This window comes from Equus caballus, chromosome 15 (genome assembly GCF_041296265.1).
Source record: "Equus caballus isolate H_3958 breed thoroughbred chromosome 15, TB-T2T, whole genome shotgun sequence".
NCBI lineage: Eukaryota > Metazoa > Chordata > Mammalia > Perissodactyla > Equidae > Equus > Equus caballus.
Genome location: NC_091698.1, coordinates 80,999,239 through 81,019,052, shown reverse-complemented (window position 1 = coordinate 81,019,052; position 19,814 = coordinate 80,999,239).

The window sequence follows — 19,814 nt, the reverse complement described above, 5'->3', positions numbered from 1 at the left end:
TTTGATACGTAGGAAAGGTATTGTGAGAGTAAATCCTAAGAGTTCTCATCATAAGAAGAAAGTTTTTTATTTCTTTATTCTCTTCAAAAAAAAAAAGAAGAAGAAGACATGTACAAGAGTGCTTGTGGTAGCATTGTTTGCAGTCACAAAATTTAGAAACAACCTCTATGTTAATCAACAGGATAACTAATAACTTGTTTCTGTGCAAAGAAATTATACAGAGAGTTAAAATAAATAAATTATAGCTGCATATGCAAACAGGGAGAAATCTCACCTACATAGGCTGTGGAATATTGTGCAGGGCAGATTAAGCAAAAATATAGGTTGTAGAATATTATATAAAGTATGAGACCATTTAATCAAAAAACTCCACAGAAAATACCAAGTGTTGTTTATGAATATATATATGTATATGCATATATATACGCAATAAAAGAACAAAAACACAGGAATGATAGAAACCAATTTCAGAAAAATTATTGCCTCTTGGAATTGAAGGAGAAAAATGAAATTAGGAAGAGATATATTTGAGGTTTGAACTGTACTAATAATGGTTCATTTTTTTTAAATAAAACATTGGGGACAAAAATGGCAAATTGTCAGAACCTATTAAAACTGGGTACAGATATGTATCTTGGTTTATTATTCTCTGTAGTTTTCTCTACAGTAAAATTCATTCATTATAAAAAGTAAATGAGAAAACTACATTCTGTGAGACAGTTTTTTAGAAGACTAAATTCCAAAGACTTGGTGAGGATACAGCAATCTAGTAAAAGTACAGAGAAAGAGATTCTATTTACACTCATGAGCTGGAAAAACAGCTAAAGCTTTGGAAAAAGATGACCTGGGTCCAAACCCTGACTGGGTTTCTTTTTAGCTCTGGAACCTTGAACAACATCATTAAGTTTCTGTTTTCACTTCTATGAAGTAAGGTTCACAATATTTGCCTTACAGGATTGTTATGAGGGTCAACGGGACATAGGTGTCAAGCGTCTGGCACAGTTGGCCTTCCATAAACTGTAGGCCTATGTATGTTAGTGTGTACTTTCATTCCCTTTCTTTACACCTGAACTCTTCCATGTACCCCTGATTTTTCCCTCACTTCAAAGCCAAGAGAAGACGAGCTCTGCTCAAATAAGAATAAAACCACAAATACACGAGTCTGTGTCCCTGAGAAAAGTGAAAGGCTACTTACATAATCAACATACTTTATTTGGCAGAATTGAATTTAATCAGAGCTTTATCATATAATGGAATTAACATTTGCCCAACTCTCACAGAGTAGCTATGAAAACTAACCCTGTGATAAGAGAGTTCTTATCTTTTTGGAACTCTGATTCTTGCCTCTTCTGCAATAGTCGGTTTGTGGGAATTGTCCCCGTTTTGGCAGCTTTGAAGTGGAAAACACACAGCCACAGGGGTCTTTGAAACCAAGAACAGGAACTGCAGAGGTGTTGGATGTTTATTACCAGGATGACCTTAAACTAGTTCCCAATGAATGACACCTGGCTGTTAGACTTGAAAATGATCTTCAATGTGATTGCCTCAGTGTTCTCTACAGATATGCAAAATGGAAGTAAGATATTCCTAAGGTACACAGAATTCTGCTTTCTGGGGTGCTCCAAGGACAGACAAAGCGGTCAGAGTTCCTTCCTTTCTTGGTCAGTCCACACATCTATTTATCCACCCAGATAGTCATCCTTCCATCGAGTCCAAAGGGAAGGCAAACCATGACAGGGAATCTGCTATGTTTCAAGAACTGTTAGACGTGTTTTATACAGTCTCTTGTGTAACCAGATTATTATGTGCTAGTTGTTGTACTTAAGAACATTGAGGTGAATGTGCTATAGTCTCTGAATCAGAGGTGTTGAGGGAGTAACTGGGGTGACATTATCACAATACAAACAGCTAACATAAGGCACCGTACAAAAAATACAAGGCACAAAAAATGCTGTAGGAATCAGAGGAAGAGATGTCAAAACCAGGGGCCAGCAGTAGGAAAGAAAGTGTGAAGCCTTGAACTGGTTACAAGTGATCAGGCAGAGCCCGGGCACAGGGTGAGGTAAAGAGTGTACCAGGTGGAGCAAAACAGTGAACAAAGCGTGAAAGAGGGGAAGTTCAGGCTGGGAGAGAATTATTGTAAAATCTAAACTGGTGGGATTGGAATCATGGACCCATTGCTTTTATTGAATGACTTCATCATAGGCCAGCGAGGATCCTTCAATCTTCAGTATCAAACCACTCCAACCAGTGTGTCTCCTATACTCTTAGACACTGCTAGCTCTGATCATACCAAATAATATGCCTAGAGCAAAACTGAAATTCTTCGTATTGTGAATGTATTCCTTTCTTACAGTTTGCTATTCAGGGCCCCTAATTTTCTTCTTGGGAGGAGAGTTGTGAGCCCATACAAGTTCTTGGAACCTGACAGACTGGGCAGCTTAGAGACAGAACACTTAGAGCAGTGGCCTAGAACCAGCAACAGGTAGAGTCAAACATGCTGGAGCTGTAGGATGTGGCTTCTTCCCTCCCACTGCTTCAGTTATCTGCGCTACGTCCTCACTGTCCTCCTGTCACTGTGAGAGCATGTCCCCATTTCATCTGCGTCCACAAGGACCTTGATGCACCAGCATCCCCATGTGATCTTTATCATCATACTCTTGTTCTCTATTGGCTTTCTCTCTCAAAATTAAAACATGGAGAAGCCTCTCTCATTAAAGTATAAAAAAAATCAAATGCTTTCTTGATGTCAAATTCTTGCTATTTTTGTCAATCACCCATCAATTCCTTACAATCAAGTTCTTGAAAGTATTAATCTACATTTCCTTTTTCCATTTCCTCCTGTCTACATCACTATTTAGCCTAATGTGTTTTGTATTCCACTGATCACTCCACTGAAATGGGTCTCACAGTATTAGTTATCTATTGCTGTGTAACAAATTATTCCAATACGTAGCAGTTTATAACAAACATTTGCATTCTCACATATTTTCTGAGGATCAGGAATTTCAAAGTGGCTTAGTGGGATAGCTCTGGCTCAGGGTTAGTCACTAGCTTGCAGTAAAGCTGCCAGTCAAACTACACTCATCTCAAGGTTCAACTGAAGCTGGAGCAGACTTCTACATTCCCTCATGTGGTTGGTGGGAGGTCTCGGTTCTTGCTGACTGTTGTTCAGAACTTCCAGTTCTCTCCATGGGGGCCTTCTCCGTGGGGCTTCTTACAACATGGAAGCTTGCTTCTCCTAGACCAAGAGACTAGAGAGAGAAAAAGAGATAGAGAGACAAAAAGAGAGAGTGCCAAAGTCCTCTATTACCCAAAATTACAAGAGACACACTATCACCTCCCTCACATGCTATTGGTCACACAGACCAACCCTAGCATGATGTGAGAGGGACCACACAGGGTGTGAAAACCAGCAAGTGGGCTCAGTTGGGTCCATCTTTCAGTCCATCCACCATGTCTACTAAGGTCACCACTAAGGACCTCTTAATGGTCAAATCTAGCAGACACCTTCCTGTCCTCGCCAAGTGTTATGGACTGCATGTTTTGCCTCCCCTAAATTCATATGTTGAAGCCCTAATCCCCAGTGTGAGGACATTCAGAGGTAAGGCCTTTGTCAGGTGGTTAGATCATGAGGGTAGAGTTCTCATGATGAGATTAGTGCCCTTGTATGGAGAAACACAAAAGAGCTTGTTTCCTCTCTTTCTCTTAATCTCTACACCATGTGAGGACACAGGAAGAAGGTCCTCACTGGAACGGAATCAGCTGGCACCTTATTCTTGGACTTTCCAGTCTGCAGGACTGTAAGAAATAAATTTCTGTTGTTTAAGCTGCTCAGACTATGGTATTTATGTTATAGTAGCCCAAATTGACTAAAACATCAAGTAAGGGATTTTACCCACCTGTAGGATTTCACTCACCTGAACGCCCACTCCTTAACGCCATCTTCTCTCTTGGTGTTTGCGATTTTCCCCTCTCGGTTTTCTTTCTACTTCTATGGCTGTTAATTTTCAGTCTCCACACTTCCACATTTTTCCTCCTAAGTATTGGTGTACTCCTCAGGACAATGTCCTCAGGTCCCTGATTTCGTCTCCCAAACTTGGTGGCCCTAAACCGAACTCATAATCTTCTTTTCATACCTTGTCCTCCTGTGGTCACCATGTCAGTGACTAATCTGGGACCTCAACTGCACCCCAACATCAAGGGTCTCAGTAATGTCAGAGTGATTGGCTGAATCAGGGTTTGCAAACTATGGAGCTTCAGCAATATTTTGCTTGTTGAAACTAAATAGCATTTACAATAAATAAAAACCCATAGTTCCATCTGCTCTTAAAAACTGAATTTGTACATGACAACAGTAAGTAGGAGCCGAGTGGCAGCTACCCTCTTTATTCTAGGCATGTGCCAGCCAATCTACCGTGCAGTTTGCCATGGTCTCCACTACTGCATATTGATCTCCCATACGACACATGGCATGCTTTGCTATTTTTTTTTACCTGCATAAAATTTGTAGTAAAGTGTGTCATAGATTTGTCTGGAAACATGCTGGTGCTTTTTAAAAGATGTTTCAGAATTATTCATTGCACATGCAAAAAATACAAATACTATTGCAATTCTACAGGAAATGTGGGCTTTACATTGCTCCAGCACAACCTCTAAATAAAGGAAAATGAAGTCAAGTTCCCTAGGAGTGAAGACTGGCTCCTTGAGTATCTCTAGTAGCTGCTCTCTGCCCCTGCTGTGGTTAAATATAAACATGGAAGATAAGCTACCTGATTAGTTTATAGCTTATATATCTATATAACTACTATCATTTATAGTCATAGCTCGTCCAGCATTTAGAGACCATTTTGTCCAAGGACCATGATAAGACTCCACCTGAGTTCAATGATCAACTTGCCCTAATTTGCTCAGTGATTTCAGCTCTCTTGGTTGGACCCATTTATTTCAGCTGGTTGAGTTGTTGCTGAGTACGGTTCTTCAGGTCATCAGTTTTGATAGGAGCCATGTGTCACTTCTATACACCACAGACTTATTCCAGTGGGGTTGGAATCAGCCCCCATAAACTGGTCAGTCATTCACCTTTTTTGGAGATTCAGCTCTTTCCTAAGCTGTGTCTCCAGGTAAGAGATGGCGTTAGGCTTTGGAAACATCAGGTTATGGTTTGGTAGCCTCAGCTCCAAAGAGATACGAAGGGCCCCCCCGCAGCCTGAACAACTGCTTTATAAACAACACAGAAAATGATGTTTTTGAAAACACAAAACACAAATTTATTATATTATTAAATCAGGGATAAATAATATGTGAGAATAAGTTATAAATGAAGAAAACTACTAAGTGATAGATGGTCTATTTAATCCATTTCAGTTCCCTGATCACATTTTACATGTGTAACCAGGGTTCTGCTTTGCTAAAGCTGGGCCACAAGTCACCTTGTCTGCCAGCAGTTTGCTGGTTGTATTTATGATCATATTTTCCACATATAAAGAACTCCAGGAACCTATTTTTTCAGGAGTCTTCATTCCCTTACAAAAGTTTACATACTGCTCCCCACTTTCCTCTCATGAAACAGGAGCATATGTTAATAATAGGTTGCTTTTAAACGTCAGCATATAACATTTTTTTCTCTTTTTCTCTAGATTAAGCTATATTACATGAATAAAAATGTGGTACAAGCCAAATACATTCATATTTCAACAAAACGGAGTTTCTCTGCAGGCACTGAGATTTAAGTATACTATCAAGTGAGACAAGCTCCACACTGAATTCCCCTCTGTAAGCCACCAGGTTTATGAGATCTTATTACTTTTGGCAACAGAAGAAACCAGTAACTCTTACAGTAATTCTGGCTGGACGGGCAGGGGATGAATCCTGGTTTCCTCAACTCATGCACAGCCAGCGAACTGAGTTAGTCTCCAGTGGCCCAATTTGCTGCTTTAACCCGAGAGTCTTACTTCATGTTGTTAGAGTGGGGTTTGAGCGTCAGGACAACTTGGCCATCTGTATCCATTTCCATTTTATTTTGAAGGAATCTCCTTTGACTGAGTGGATACAAAATTGTTCTTTATTCAAGAAGAAAGGGAGATTAAAAACAGAAGAAAGGGAGAGTAAGTTGATATTGGGAGAAGAGAGTGGGCATGGAAACATTTACTGAGAACTGACTGGAGCCAGACATTTTGTATATTTTATCCCATTTAATGTCAAAAAATCTGATAAGTTGGTATTGTGTCCACACTATTGATGAATATATGAGGCTTTGAGAGACTGACTGGCTAACTCCCAGATCCATGATATTTCTATTACTCTGTACTACTTGGAGAATAAGGAAAAGTGAGAAGAAACAAGTTTGAAGTATTAAGACCCATTTGCTTCAGAGATTTGTTGAGAAATTGGTACAAAGGAAGAGCAGGGCTTGAGGGACTAAGGTGAGGATGGCAGGCTAAGAAGTATCATTTGAAAAGGCTGCCAGTCAAATTTGAGGCCCAAGGAGATCTTGCAAACCCCCTGAAGGCCTAGGCTAATGTTCTGATGGTTTTGGAGTGTTTGGAAGGCTTTTGTGGTTCTTAATTTAGTCTGATATTAATGGTGAGTGATGGAGAAGGCAGTATGCTCTCCCCATTAAGAATCAAGGAATGGAGTGGTGCCAGACATGATCTGATGTAAGTGTTAAAAGAATGACTCTGCTTACTTTGTGGAGAATAGACAATCAAGGCTTAAATATAGAACTAACCAAATCAGCCAATGGTTTAGGGCAGTGGTCTAGGCGGGCTAAGATGGTGTCAAGAACCAGAGTAGTCGTGATGAGAAGTGGTTGGATTTACACTGTATTTCGAGGGTGGAGCTAATGGCATGGCTGTTGGATTGGGTGTAAGGTGTGAGACAAAGAAAGCAGTCAAGGATAATGCCAAGATATTTCTGGCCTGAGCGATGGATTGAAACTATGATAGCGGAATATCAGAAGAGAAACATTTAGAAAAGTTAGAAGCAGAATTAAGACCAGTTTGGGATGTAATATCTTTGTTACATCTATTAGGTGTTTAAGTGAAATTTTTTGGAAGACAATTGGATATACAAGTCTGAAGATACTATATATGAGTTGGATATCAAGCCTGGGGGTATATGGCATTTAAATCCATGAGATTGAGTGAGATCACTCTGGGAGTGAGTATAGAGAAGAAGAGAAGAAGGCCATGGATCAAGGGCCACTCTGGCTTCTGTGTTGAGAATCACCACTGAGCCATCTTGGCGCCATCCACAATGTCCCTCTCTTACACCCCACATCCAATTCATTAACGAATCTTCTTCTAACCACTTCCATAACTATCACCCTGATCACAGCTCCCATTATCGTTCCCCTTGATGATTGCTGTAGCTTTCTAACCTTGTCATGGCAGCCAAAGCTGACTAATACAGATGGTAGTGACTTCTTGCAGTGCCTGATCTCTGGTCAACAGTACCTCTCACCACTCTCCCCACTTTGGTCCTCTAGTCCTTTTAACACTTTTAAACAATATCTCCTATATGAATTCCTTTTGTGCTGAAAACAGCTAAGATGATTTCCATTTTCTGACTAAATCTTGACTGACACAGTATTTCCTACCAAGACTGATGGCCCATCATGTTGGATCAAACTGCATTTAGATGTTGGTGCAATTGCGAGAAATTTCAAGTCTCAGTGTTATCTTGGAGCAGCTGGAGTGGCTACCATGAGTTTTCTTGTTTAATTGACTAAAACCTGAACTCACCAGTGGCCTAATTCAATGAAGTTGAGGTGCCATAGCTTCGTTGGTGAAATAGAAAGGAAGGAATCCAAAGGCTTAGGGAGAGGAAGGTTGGAATAAATTTTTCAGGTGTGACTCTGCCACATTCCACTACATCCCCGGTAAGGTACAAAGCTTCGAGAAATGCATTGATGAGGGAAACATCATCATTCCATAAAGCTCAGTGCTGTCTGTCTGCTGCTAGCTGGGCATGAAAGTGATAGATGTCACCATTACAGTCCAACCCAGAGTGGTTGAAACCAAGTGGCAGCATTTAACTGCCTGAGACAAAATGAACCCAGTTACTGAAATGGTCAGTAGGGGTGGAGCAGCAACCTGAATGTTGTGACCCATTGTGGCTATTGGATCAGTATCCTTAGGACTGATAGATGACCAGCCAACTAAAGTACTAATCAGAAATGTTTGAGATCTGGACAGTAGGCATTGAACTTGTGTCACCACAGTAGAATTGTGTCCTCTCACCCTGATCCCAGACTCAAGCCAGTTTAGTGACTTGGAGCCTCTTGAATGAAACAGAGACTGAGTCTCCTTGAGGAAGGGGCCTGTGATACTACCACAACTATATAGTGTAAATATTCCTCCAGGATTTCCCCAAAGGACCTGCATCCATATATCAGGATGACAGTGAATTGAGGAAAGAGAAATAACAATACCTTTAGGAAGTGTAGACAATAAATTGGAATTAATGTTAATTCCTGGGGACCTGTAATGCATCCATAGTCTGCCAGAGTGGGGGCTTATGGAGGTTGGGTGGTAGATGGAGTTTTAGTCTAAATCCATCTCACAGTGGGCCTAGAGAGTCTTCGCATTTACCTCAGGGTTATTTCCTAAGTTCCTGGATGCATGAATGGAGTTGAGCTGCTGGTAACTGGCAGAATCACCATGTTGGTTCCCTGACTTATGGACCAAGGGCTATTAAGGTAGGAAGATCCAATCAGAAGCTGCTGGGCCTTCCTCTCCCTACCAATGCCTGGGTGAATTGCAATAGTTGTGCCACCATCAAAGACTTGAAAGGTGCAGGGACGGTGATTCCTTCCATATCCCTCCCTAATTTGCCTGTCGGCCTGGCCAGAAGGCAGATGGGTCTAGGAGAATGTGCATTTTTGGAAACTTAATGAGAAGTGATTCCAATCACAGCAGCAATAGAGCTGGAGGAAGTGCCAAGGGAGACTGAGCCACTTATTCATGCTACTTGCTTATGTTTCAGGGCCTTTTCCACTCAGTTACGGCATGCTGCTGTGCAGGCCCAGTGTTGTAAACTGGGATTCAGATAACACCCAGCTCATATGAGCATCTGTGATTGAACTGTGCCTTGGGCTCCATGGTCAGGCGTTCAGTCTCAACTAGGGCTCAGTAGTGAGTCAGGAGCTGTTTCTCAAAGGAGAATAGTCATTCGAAAAGGAGGACACAGCTTTGCTCTAAAACCTTAAGAGTCTGTACTGATACTGGGGTTTGCCAGAGATGCCATACAGAATCCTTTTCTACCACAGACGCTGTGAGCATCACTGGACCTTCTGGGTTATAAGGCCCAAGTGGTTGTGCAGCTTTCACTAACTGGGCTAATTGCAGAGGCTTCTCTTGCTCTCAGCCTAATTCAAATCTGGAAACCTAATGGGTTTCTTGGTAAATGAGTCAGAGTAACTAATGCACTTTAACGTGGTATAAATGTAGCATGACCTTACATTCTGATTTGCCCAAGCCAGTCCCAACTGATTCTAAAAGGTAAAATCTCAATCAACACAGAGTCTTTAATGTTTTATTCCCCTGGACAAACACTTTCACTCTTACATAGATGTTTACCATTTTACTCTCCTGGAAAAATACTTTGTTTTGTGGAGCTTCAATATGTCCTCCCTTGGATGAATACTGTGAACCTTTATAGATCTTTAGTATGTACTGGGCAAATGTGTGTCCTCTCTTTTTTTTTTATTGAGGTCATAATGGTTTATAACATTGTGAGATTTCAGTTGTACCTTATTATTCGTCAGCCACATATAAATGCAGCCCTTCACCCCTTGTGCCCAACCCCCAACCACTGTCCCCCTGGTAACCACGAAACTGTTCTCTTTGTCCGTGTGTTTGTTTATCTTCCACATATGAGTGAAATCATACCGTGTTTGTCTTTCTTTGTCTGGCTTATTTTGCTTAACATAATACCCTCAAGGTCCATTCATGTTGTTGGGAATGGAATGACTTTGTCTTTTTATGGCTGAGTTCTATTCCATTATATATGTATATATATATATATATATATATATATATATATATACCACATCTTCTTTTATCCAATCATCAGTCAACAAGCACTTGGGTTGCTTCCAGCTCTCAGCTATTGTGAATAATGCTGCAGTGAACATAGGGGTACATAAGTCCCTTTAAATTGTTGATTTCAAGTTCTTTGAATAAATACCCAGTAGTGGGATAGCTGGGTTATATGGTATCTCTATTTTTAATTTTTTGAGAAATCTCCATACTGTTTTCCATAGTGGCTGCACCAGTTTGCATTCCCACCAGCAGTGTATGAGAGTTCCCTTTTCACCACAACCTCTCCAACATTTGTTATTTTTTGTCTTGGTGATTATAGCCATTAAAACAGGTGTAAGGAGATATGTAAGTGTAGTTTTGCTTTGCATTTCTCTGATGATTAGTTATGTTGAAGATCTTTTCATGTGCCTATTGCCTATCTGCATAGCTTCTGTCGAACAATGTCTGTTCATATCCTGTGCCCACTTTTTGATTGGGTTGTTTGTTTTTTTGTCGTTCAGTTGGGTGAGTTCTTTATATAGTATGGCGATTAACCCCTTGTGGGACATATGATTTGTAAATATTTTCCCCCAATTGGTGAGTTGTCTTTTCATTTTGATACTGGTTTCCTTTGCCTTGCAGAATGTCTTTAATCTGATGAAGTCCCACTTGTCTATTTTTTCTTTTATTTCCCTTGTCCGAGTAGACATGGTATTCGAAAATATCCTTTTAATATGGATGTCAAAGAGTATACTGCTTATATTCTCTTTTTTAAGTATTATGGTTTCTGGTCTTACCTTCAAGTCTTTCATCCATTTTGAGTTTATTTTTGTGTATGGAGAAAGATAGTGGTCTACTTTCATTCTTTTGCATGTGGCTGTATAGTTTTCCCAACACCATTTATTGAAGAGGCTTTCCTTTCTCTATTGTATGTTCTTGGCTTCTTTGTCAAAGATTAGGGTCCGTAGGTGTGTGGTTTTATTTCTGGGCTTTCAATTCTGTTACATTGATCTGTGTGCTTGTTTTTGTACCAGTACCATGTTGTTTGGATCACTATAGCTTTGTAGTATATTTTGAAATCAGGGATTGTGATGCCTCCAGCTTTGTTCTTATTTCTCAGGATTGCTTTGGCCCCATATGAATTTTAAGATTCTTTGTTCTACTTCCATGAGGAATGTCACTGGGATTCTGATTTGGATTGCATTGAATCTATAGATTGCTTTAGGTAGTATGCAGATTTTAAGTATGTTTATTCTTCCAGTGAATGGAATCTCTTTCCATTTCTTTATGTCATTATTGATTTCTTTCAGTAATATCTTATAGTTTTCATTGTATAGGTCTTTTACCTCCTTAGTTAAATTTATTCCTCGGTATTTTATTCTTTTTGTTGCAATTGTAAATGAGATTATATTCTTGAGTTCTCTTTCTGTTACTTCATTATTGGAGTATAGAAATGCCACTGATTTTTGTAAGTTGACTTTGTACCCTGCAGCTTTGCTGTAGTTGTTGATTATTTCTGATAGTTTCCAATGGATTCTTTAGGATTTTCTATATATAAAATCATGTCATCCACAAACAGCAAGAGTTTCACTTCTTCATTGCCTATTTGGATTCCTTTTCTTTCTTTTTCCTGCCTAATTTGATCTGGCCAAAACCTCCAGTATTATGTTGAATAAGAGTGGAGACAGTTGGCACCCTTGTCTTGTTTCTGTTCTGAGAGGGATGGCTTTCAGTTTTTCCCCATTGAGTATGATGTTGGCTGTGGGTTTGTCATATATGGCTTTTATTATGTTGAGGTACTTTCCTTCTATCCCCATTGTATTGAGAGTTTTTTTTTTTAACATGAATGAATGTAGGATCTTGTCAAATGCTTTCCCTGCATCTATTGAGCTTATTGTGTGGGTTTTGTCCCTCATTATGTTAATGTGGTGTGTCACCTTGATTGATTTCTGTATGTTGAGCCATCCCTATGTCTCTGATAGGAATCCCACTTGATCATGGTGTCTGATTTTCTAATGTGTTGCTGTATTTGTTTTGCCAGTATTTTGTTGAGTATGTTTGCATCTATGTTCATCAGTGATATTGGCCTGTAATTTTCCTTCTTTGTGTTGTCCTTTTCTGGTTTTGGTATCAGAGTGATGTTGGCCTCATAGAATGTGTTAGGAAGTATTCTGTCTACCCAAATTTTTTGGAATAGTTTGAGGATAGGTAATAAATCTTCTTTGCAAATTTGTTAGAATTCTCTAGAGAAGTTGTCTAGTCCTGGACCTTTATATTTTGGGAGGTTTTTTTTACTGCTGTTTCAATCTCTTTACTTGTGGTTGGTCTATTCAGATTCTGTTTCTTCTTGAATCTCTTTTGCCAGGTTGTAAGTGTCTAAGAATTTATCCACTTCTTCTAGATTGTCCAATTTGTTTGAATATAGTTTTTCATAGTATTCTCTTATAATCTTTTGTATTCCTGTGGTATCAATTGTAATTTCCCCTCTTTGATTTTGAGTTTTATTTATTTGAGGCTATCGTTTTTTTCCTAGTGAGTCTGGCTATGGGTTTGTCAATTTTGTTTATCTTCTCAAAGATTTGTTTATTTGATGCTTTCTACTGTCTTTTTTGTTCCCATTTCTTTTATTTCTGCTCTAATTTTTATTATTTCCATCCTTCTGCTGAGTTTGCTCTTGGTTTGTTCTTCTTTTTCTAATTCTGTTAGGTATGGTTTAAGACTGATTATTTGAGATTTTTCTTGTTTGTTAACTTGGGCCTGTATTGCCATAAATTTCCCTCTTAGGACAGTTTTTGCTGCATCCCATATGAGTTGGTATGGTGTGTTTTAATTTTCATTTGACTCCAGATACTTTTTGGTTTCTCCTTTATTTTTTTCAGTGATCCATTGTTTGTTTGGTAGCATGTTGTTTTATCTCCACATCTTTGCCCCTTTCCCAGCTTTTTTCTTGTAGTTGATTTCTAGTTTCATAGCATTATGGTTGGAAAACATGTTAGATATGATTTCAATCTTCTTAAATTTATTTAGGCTTGCCTTATTTCCCAATATAAGGTCTATTCTTGAGAATGTTAAATTGAGAAAAATGTGTTATTCTGTTGTTTTGGATGGCGCGTTCTATATATATATATCTAAAGTACATCTGCTCTAGTTTTTCATTTAATTCCACTATTTCTTTGTTTACTTTTTGTCTGTATGACAAATCCATTAATGTAAGTGGGGTGTTGAGGTCCCCAAATATTATTGTGGTGTTGTTAATATCTCCTTTTAGGTTGTTATCTTTATGTACTTTGGTGCTCCTGTGTTGGGTGCATAAATATTTATAAGTGTTATATCTTCTTGCTGCAGTGTTCCTTTTATCATTATATACTGCTCCTCTTTGTCTCTCTTTATCTGATTTATCTCAAAGTATACTTTGACTGATATAAGTACGGCAATACCTGCTTTTTTTTGTTTGCCATTTTCTTGGAGTATTATCTTCCATCCCTTCACTCTGAGCCTGTGTTTGTCTTTGTTGCTGAGATGTGTTTCCTGAAGGCAGCATATTGTTGGTTCTTATTCTCCAATCCATCTCAACAGTCTGTGTCTTTTAATTGGAGAATTCAATCCATTCACATTTAGAGTGATTATTGATATATGAAGGTTTAATGCTGCCATCTTATCACTTATTTTCTGGTTCTTCTGCATTTCCTTTATTTCTTGTCCTGTGTATTTCAGATTACCAATTCAGTTAAGTAGTTTTCCATGATGGTTTTCTTAGTTTTATCTTTGTTTATAATTGTCTCTCTTTTCTAATTATTTGTTTAGTGATTACCATTAGAGTTGTATAAAAAATGTATAGATGAGATAGTCCATTTTCTGATAGCCTTTTATTTCCTTAGACTAAGCCAATTCCATCCCTTCTTCTTCCCCTTCTAATGGATTATTGTCATATCTTATTCCATCTTGTGTCATGAGTTTGTGGTTAAAATGATGAGCTTATATTTATTTTGGTGTTTTCCTTCTCTTTATTTTTAATGTTATAGTTAAGTATTTACTAACCTGTTCTGATAGCTACAATTTCCTGATTATTACCTACCTATTTATCCCCTTACTCAGGGCTTTATAGCCCCTTTCCTATTTTATTTTTCAGGTATGAGAGTCTTCTTGAGCATTTCTTGTAGGGGGGATCTTGTGGTGATGAACTCTATTAGCCTTTGTTTATCTAAGAAAGTTTTCATTACTGCATCATATCTGAAAGATATTTTTGCTGGATAGAATATTCTTGGCTGAAAGTTTTTGTCTTTCAGAATTTTGAATATATCATTGTACTCTGTCCTAGCCTGAAAGGTTTCTCCTGAGAAATCTGCTGAAAGCCTGATATGTGTTCTAGGTGAGGTTTTTTCTTCTGCCTTGCAGCCCTTAATATTCTTTCTTCGTCATTGACTTTTACCAGCTTTACTACTCTATGCCTTGGAGAAGGTTGTTTTACATTCATATTGTTAGGAGATCTATTGGCTTCTTTCACTTGTATTTCCAACTTCTTCACCAGGTTTTGGAAGTTCTCTGCTATTATTTCTTTGAATAAGATTTCTGCTCCATTCTCCTTCTCTTCTCCCTCCGTAATGACTATAATCCTTATATTTCATTTCCTAATTGAGTCACAAGTTTCTCAGAGAATTTCCTCATTTCTTTTTAGTCTTAGTTCTCTCTCCTGCTCCATCTGAAGCATTTCTATATTTATGTCCTCTAAAATTGCTAATTAATTCCTCCATAATATCAGCTATATCATTTAGGGAATCTAGATTTTTCTTTATCTTATCTATTGTGTTTTTCATCTCCATCAGTTCTTATTGGTTCTTCTTTATAGTTTCAATCACTCTTGTAAAGAAGTTCCTGATTTCATTCAACAGTCTTTCTGAATTTTCTTGTAACTCTTTGAGTTTTTTTATGATAGCGATTCTGAATTCTCTGTCATTTAGGTTGTGAATTTCTGTGCCTTCAGGGTTGATTTCTAGTTACTTGTTGTTTTCCTTCTGGCCTGAAGATTTAGTATATTTTTTCATACTGCCCTACAGCATGGATTTTTGCCTCCACATAGTGATAGTATCAAGTCACAGCTTCCACTTGCTGTCACTGGGTGGGGGTCAGGTGCTGTGTATTCTGAGCTCGCCATGATCCACAGCTCCTTAGCTCCAGCCACTGACTCCTTTTCTGATTACACAGCACTCTGGCTGATCTCTGAGTAACAGCAAAGGGCAGGGGGTTGGGCACTTTCTTTCACCTGCTCAATCCCCCCTTCTTCTGGATGCTTTTCTCTGTGTATGGTACCCTGGCTGATCAAAGAGCTGGAACATGGGGCAGGGAGGGGGTGCTTTCTTTTGCCTGCATGATCCTGGGGGTGTTCTCCCTGGGCCCTCACTGTCTGCTTTCCTCGTGTGCTCCCTTGATGAAGACATCCCCACAATATCTTAGTCACCTCTATGTGTGGGGCTCTCCTACAGACTGTGAGGGAACTTAGAGAGCAATGATGTTCCCTCCCCTCTCCTCTTTCCTCTCAGAGTGGTGCACAGTTCCATGGTCACTGCTGTCCAGAAGAGAAAAATCTCCTTTACCACCTTCCACTTCCCCTGAGGGGTCGAGCACCATCATCTTCAGACATGTGGCTGTGTGGATCTCTCAGACATATTTTGTGTTGTGAGAATTAGTGTATAAATATCCTTTTGTTGTATGTTACAGGGGAGAGTTCAGTGGGAGAGCTCAGTCTGCTATGATGCTGATGTCACCTGCAAACTTCATTTTCTACTTTTTAAAAGGATAATTTTCTTGGACTTTTTGTCTTCTCTTGATAATGAGATTATAAAATACTTTTCTTTGCTTTTCAGTAAATCTACCTAAATGACAGAAATTGTATGTTTTGTCAAAGTAATTTCTTATGTTCTAAGGAGGTGAAACCTGTTGAAAAAACTAAGGATATGTTCTTTTTAAACTATCTACTTTTAACATCTGTTTTCACTTTGGTTAAATGGATAACTCAGCATGATTTCACAGTGACCATTGTTTCACAGCAATACAATATCACTAAGTACTTGATCTTGTTTAACCAAGTGTTTTGAAATCTTTTGATATTTTTGATAAGCTCCCCAAAATTCATATCCTAAATGAAGTCTTTGTCTTGACTTAACAAAAATTGCCTGAGAATTTTCAGAGGACCCCAGGAACTTCTCAAAGAATTTTATTCTCTCTTCCTATAAGTGATGATAAACCTTCTTAGGTGGAATTATGTGGATAAATGTTATTGATACAAATGTTTCAAAAATTATATAACATTCCTAAAATTCTGATCTGTCCTGGTTGTCAGCCATAACTCTCATTATTATCTTGAAGTGTTGTATATCACAGAAGCAGCCAAGTTTCTTTGTCAATTGCCTTTTTGAGTCTTTTGTCATTGGCAGATAGTTGCTGTTTTACACTTATGCTTTTGCAACATGTTTCTTTTCCAGAGATACTCATGGAAAAGACTCTAACACTTATTCTAGAACACAGGTTTCTGATAAACTTTCAGATCATAAAACTGAACTGAGTAAGAAATTACAGACTTGTAACAAAGAAACTGATGACTTAATGAAACGGCTATCAGAAGATTAAGATCAAGAATCAATTACATGAGACTGAATGAACTGATGAAGATGAATACAATTTATATGACTTATTTATGATTTTTTGATTTTTGTTTTGGGTTTTTAGTTCCAAATATAAGGAAATCTTTTTCTCTTTTCTCTCATGCTAATTATGACTTATAGCAATTTGGTAAATTATACCCTTGTAAGCAGAATTGAAACATTTATCTTTTTCTCCCAACCTTATCCCTCAACAGAATTTAGGAACTCTTAGTGAGTGAATATTGTTTTCATGGCAATATAGTTATTTTGCATAAGTTCAATAAGAATCTGTTCTCCTTATTACAAGATGCAATTGGAAACATAAGTTACAATATCAACGCTTTGACTGGAATGTCATATTTCAAAGAAACATACAAACTCAGATATGACAAGATAGCTTTTGAGGAATAAAGGCTGACTTTCTGGGTCAAACCCACTTGGAAATAATGGCCTGTTACATTGTTTACAGAGTTCCAAGCAACCTTACCAGGTGAGTAAAGAAAGTCACTCATCTGTCAGATGCAAGGAACCTCAAGATTCTGTAGGTATTGCAGGCAGAATCTGACAAGTCCTTGGCTTTGCTTGGCCTGGCCTCAAGAGGCCTTTAATGTTCAATCTGAGATTCTGCATAAAAGGTTCAGCAAAGCAGATTTGAAAGAGCCTATATAACCAATTGCTATTCTTGCCATACTTATGTAAATAATTGGGCCAGTTGATTGAAACTAGACTTATTTTGTAAACCAATGAGTCTTAATTGGCCATCTTTGGTAAAAGTGAGGGTGATTTTAATATCCAGGGTACATGTTCATGGATATTAGATTCTAGTTATGATAATTTTCCTCGAGGTTTTTCATTTCTATCTGTAAACTGAACCAGATCCTGAATTTTTCTAGTCACCTGAAACATCTGGTTACAAATCTCCAAAATAATGTTTTAATTTTTTACATTGTTTTCATTTGGAATCATAGAAAACTGAACCTGATCTTTTCCAGAAGCTCTGATGATTGAAGCTGGACAATTTGATATAAACTTGAGAGATTAATTTCTGTTGCTGTGTAATCCACTCAGAATGATACCTGAACACCTGATGACACCGTCAGAGACATTTCAAGCTAAAAAGGTGCTTCAACTCTGACATCTAGGCACAAGCACAACCCCACCACTAAGAGCCATTAAAAGGCACTCCTCCCAACATTCACCTAACAAAAGACCCACAATCCCATTCCCAACAGGGTGTTCACCTGCTCCTCTCTTTTCTACACCAGCTCCCTTGTGCGTCTCCTGTGCACAAGCTAATAAACTTTGAGTTTTCTACTCCCATTTATTGTCTCTTTTGATTTCTATCCTGGGGGACAACAAGAACTTGATGCACAAATAACAATCATACTAAGTGACTGTTTTTGTTCAATCTCAGTACAATAGAAAGAAACCAGTTATTACAAAAATAAAATCTCAATGACAACATAAGCCATTTTTGGAAATATATTTCACTTTCAGTAACAGAGAGGGGTTTCACCTCAAGATAGGAGAAGGAGGCAGAAGATTGGCTGAGTGGGGAGAGTAAATCAATAAATCTATATTGAGCATCAACTGTGACCAAAGCATCTAACCCAGGTCTCATTTAATTCTAACCAGAGTGGATTCTGACTAAGTTGGTATAGTCACCCCCATTTTTGTAGATAAGGATACTGAGGCCACGAGAGTGATTTTTGGCAAAGGTCACCCAGAAGTGGTGGAGCTAATATTCATGCCAGTCTACCTGAACCCAAACCCAGCTCTTTGCTCCCCCTTTACCTTGAGAGCTTCCTGGGACATTGGCTAGAGCCAGTGAAGAGGTAGTGGAGCACTAGCAAAGCAGGGTGGGTCAGTGAATAGAGGAAAACAGAGAAGTGAGCAGAGTCAGGGAGAATTGACCCATCATGAAACACCACCCAGGTGCCACCCCTCTCCCTCTTTCCACATCCTCCCTTCTTCTTGCTTTTTGGGCAGGGTTTCTCAATCTTGGCTCTATTAACATTTAAGACCAGATAATTCTTTGTTGGGGACAGGGGCTGTCCTGTGCATTGTAGGGTGTTTACTAGCTTCCCTGGCCTCTATCAACTAGATGTCAGCAGCAACCCTCCTCAGTCATAACTATAAAGCATATCCCCAGATATTGCCAAGTGCTTCCTGCACTTGAGAATTCCCCCCTCCCCAAGTTACAAACCATTGTCTTATGGGACCAACATCCCAGTTTGCCCTGGATTGAAGGATTTTTCAGGGATTCAGTGCTAAAATCAGGATAATCAGGACCAAACTGGGGTGACTGGTCACCTGGCAATTGAGAGTTAATCTCCTGCTGAAATAAAGGCTGTGGTGAGAGAGGGGCTTTGTGTTGACAACGCGGTTGTCCTGGCAATCTTGTTTCCCTAAGCTGTTGCTGTACCAAGAACAGCTGCCGAATCCTCCTTTCTTTTGTCCACTTAGTGAGCCAGGCCAGTAGGGGATGTGGCATGTGTGTGTGAGCTGGGAGGGGCAGCTGCGTGTTCGACTATAGAGAGCCCACAGGTGCTACCCATGAGGGCAATATGCATGTCTGTATACACCAGGAGTTAGTGGATTCTGGATGGGGGAGGGTTTTCGGTTCTGGGTTAACTTGGCCTATGCCTACGTGGTATGCGCATTTTAATTTATTTGGAATTTTGAAATATCTTCATGAGTTGCTTTGACAACTTATCAAGGGCATTTTCCTAAGAGAAACAAATGAAAGAAAAACTTCAAAAATGGTTTCTTATCAGAATTATTTTTGTTGTGTTGTTGAGAATACATTTACAACAGTGGTAACTATTTGGATTCTTTGCAAAATTACAAAGCACTTCCAAAATATATTATTTGTCCCTCAGCCTTCTGCTCTTGGTGTCATTTGTACTCCCACCTACAGGATGAAAAGCAACTGAGTTCTGAAGTTGATAAGTGATGTGCTGAGGTCAAATGCCATGTTTTGCATGTGGATCCCTGGGCTCTGCCTCTTGTGACCTCCATATTCCTCCAGGCTGCGGAAGAGTGAGTCCTGCATGTAAGTACTGAGTCTCACTTGCTGTAAGCCTGAATTGTAAAATCACAATTGTAGATGTGGAGAGTGCAAATCAGCCCTGTTGCCGTGACTGTGACA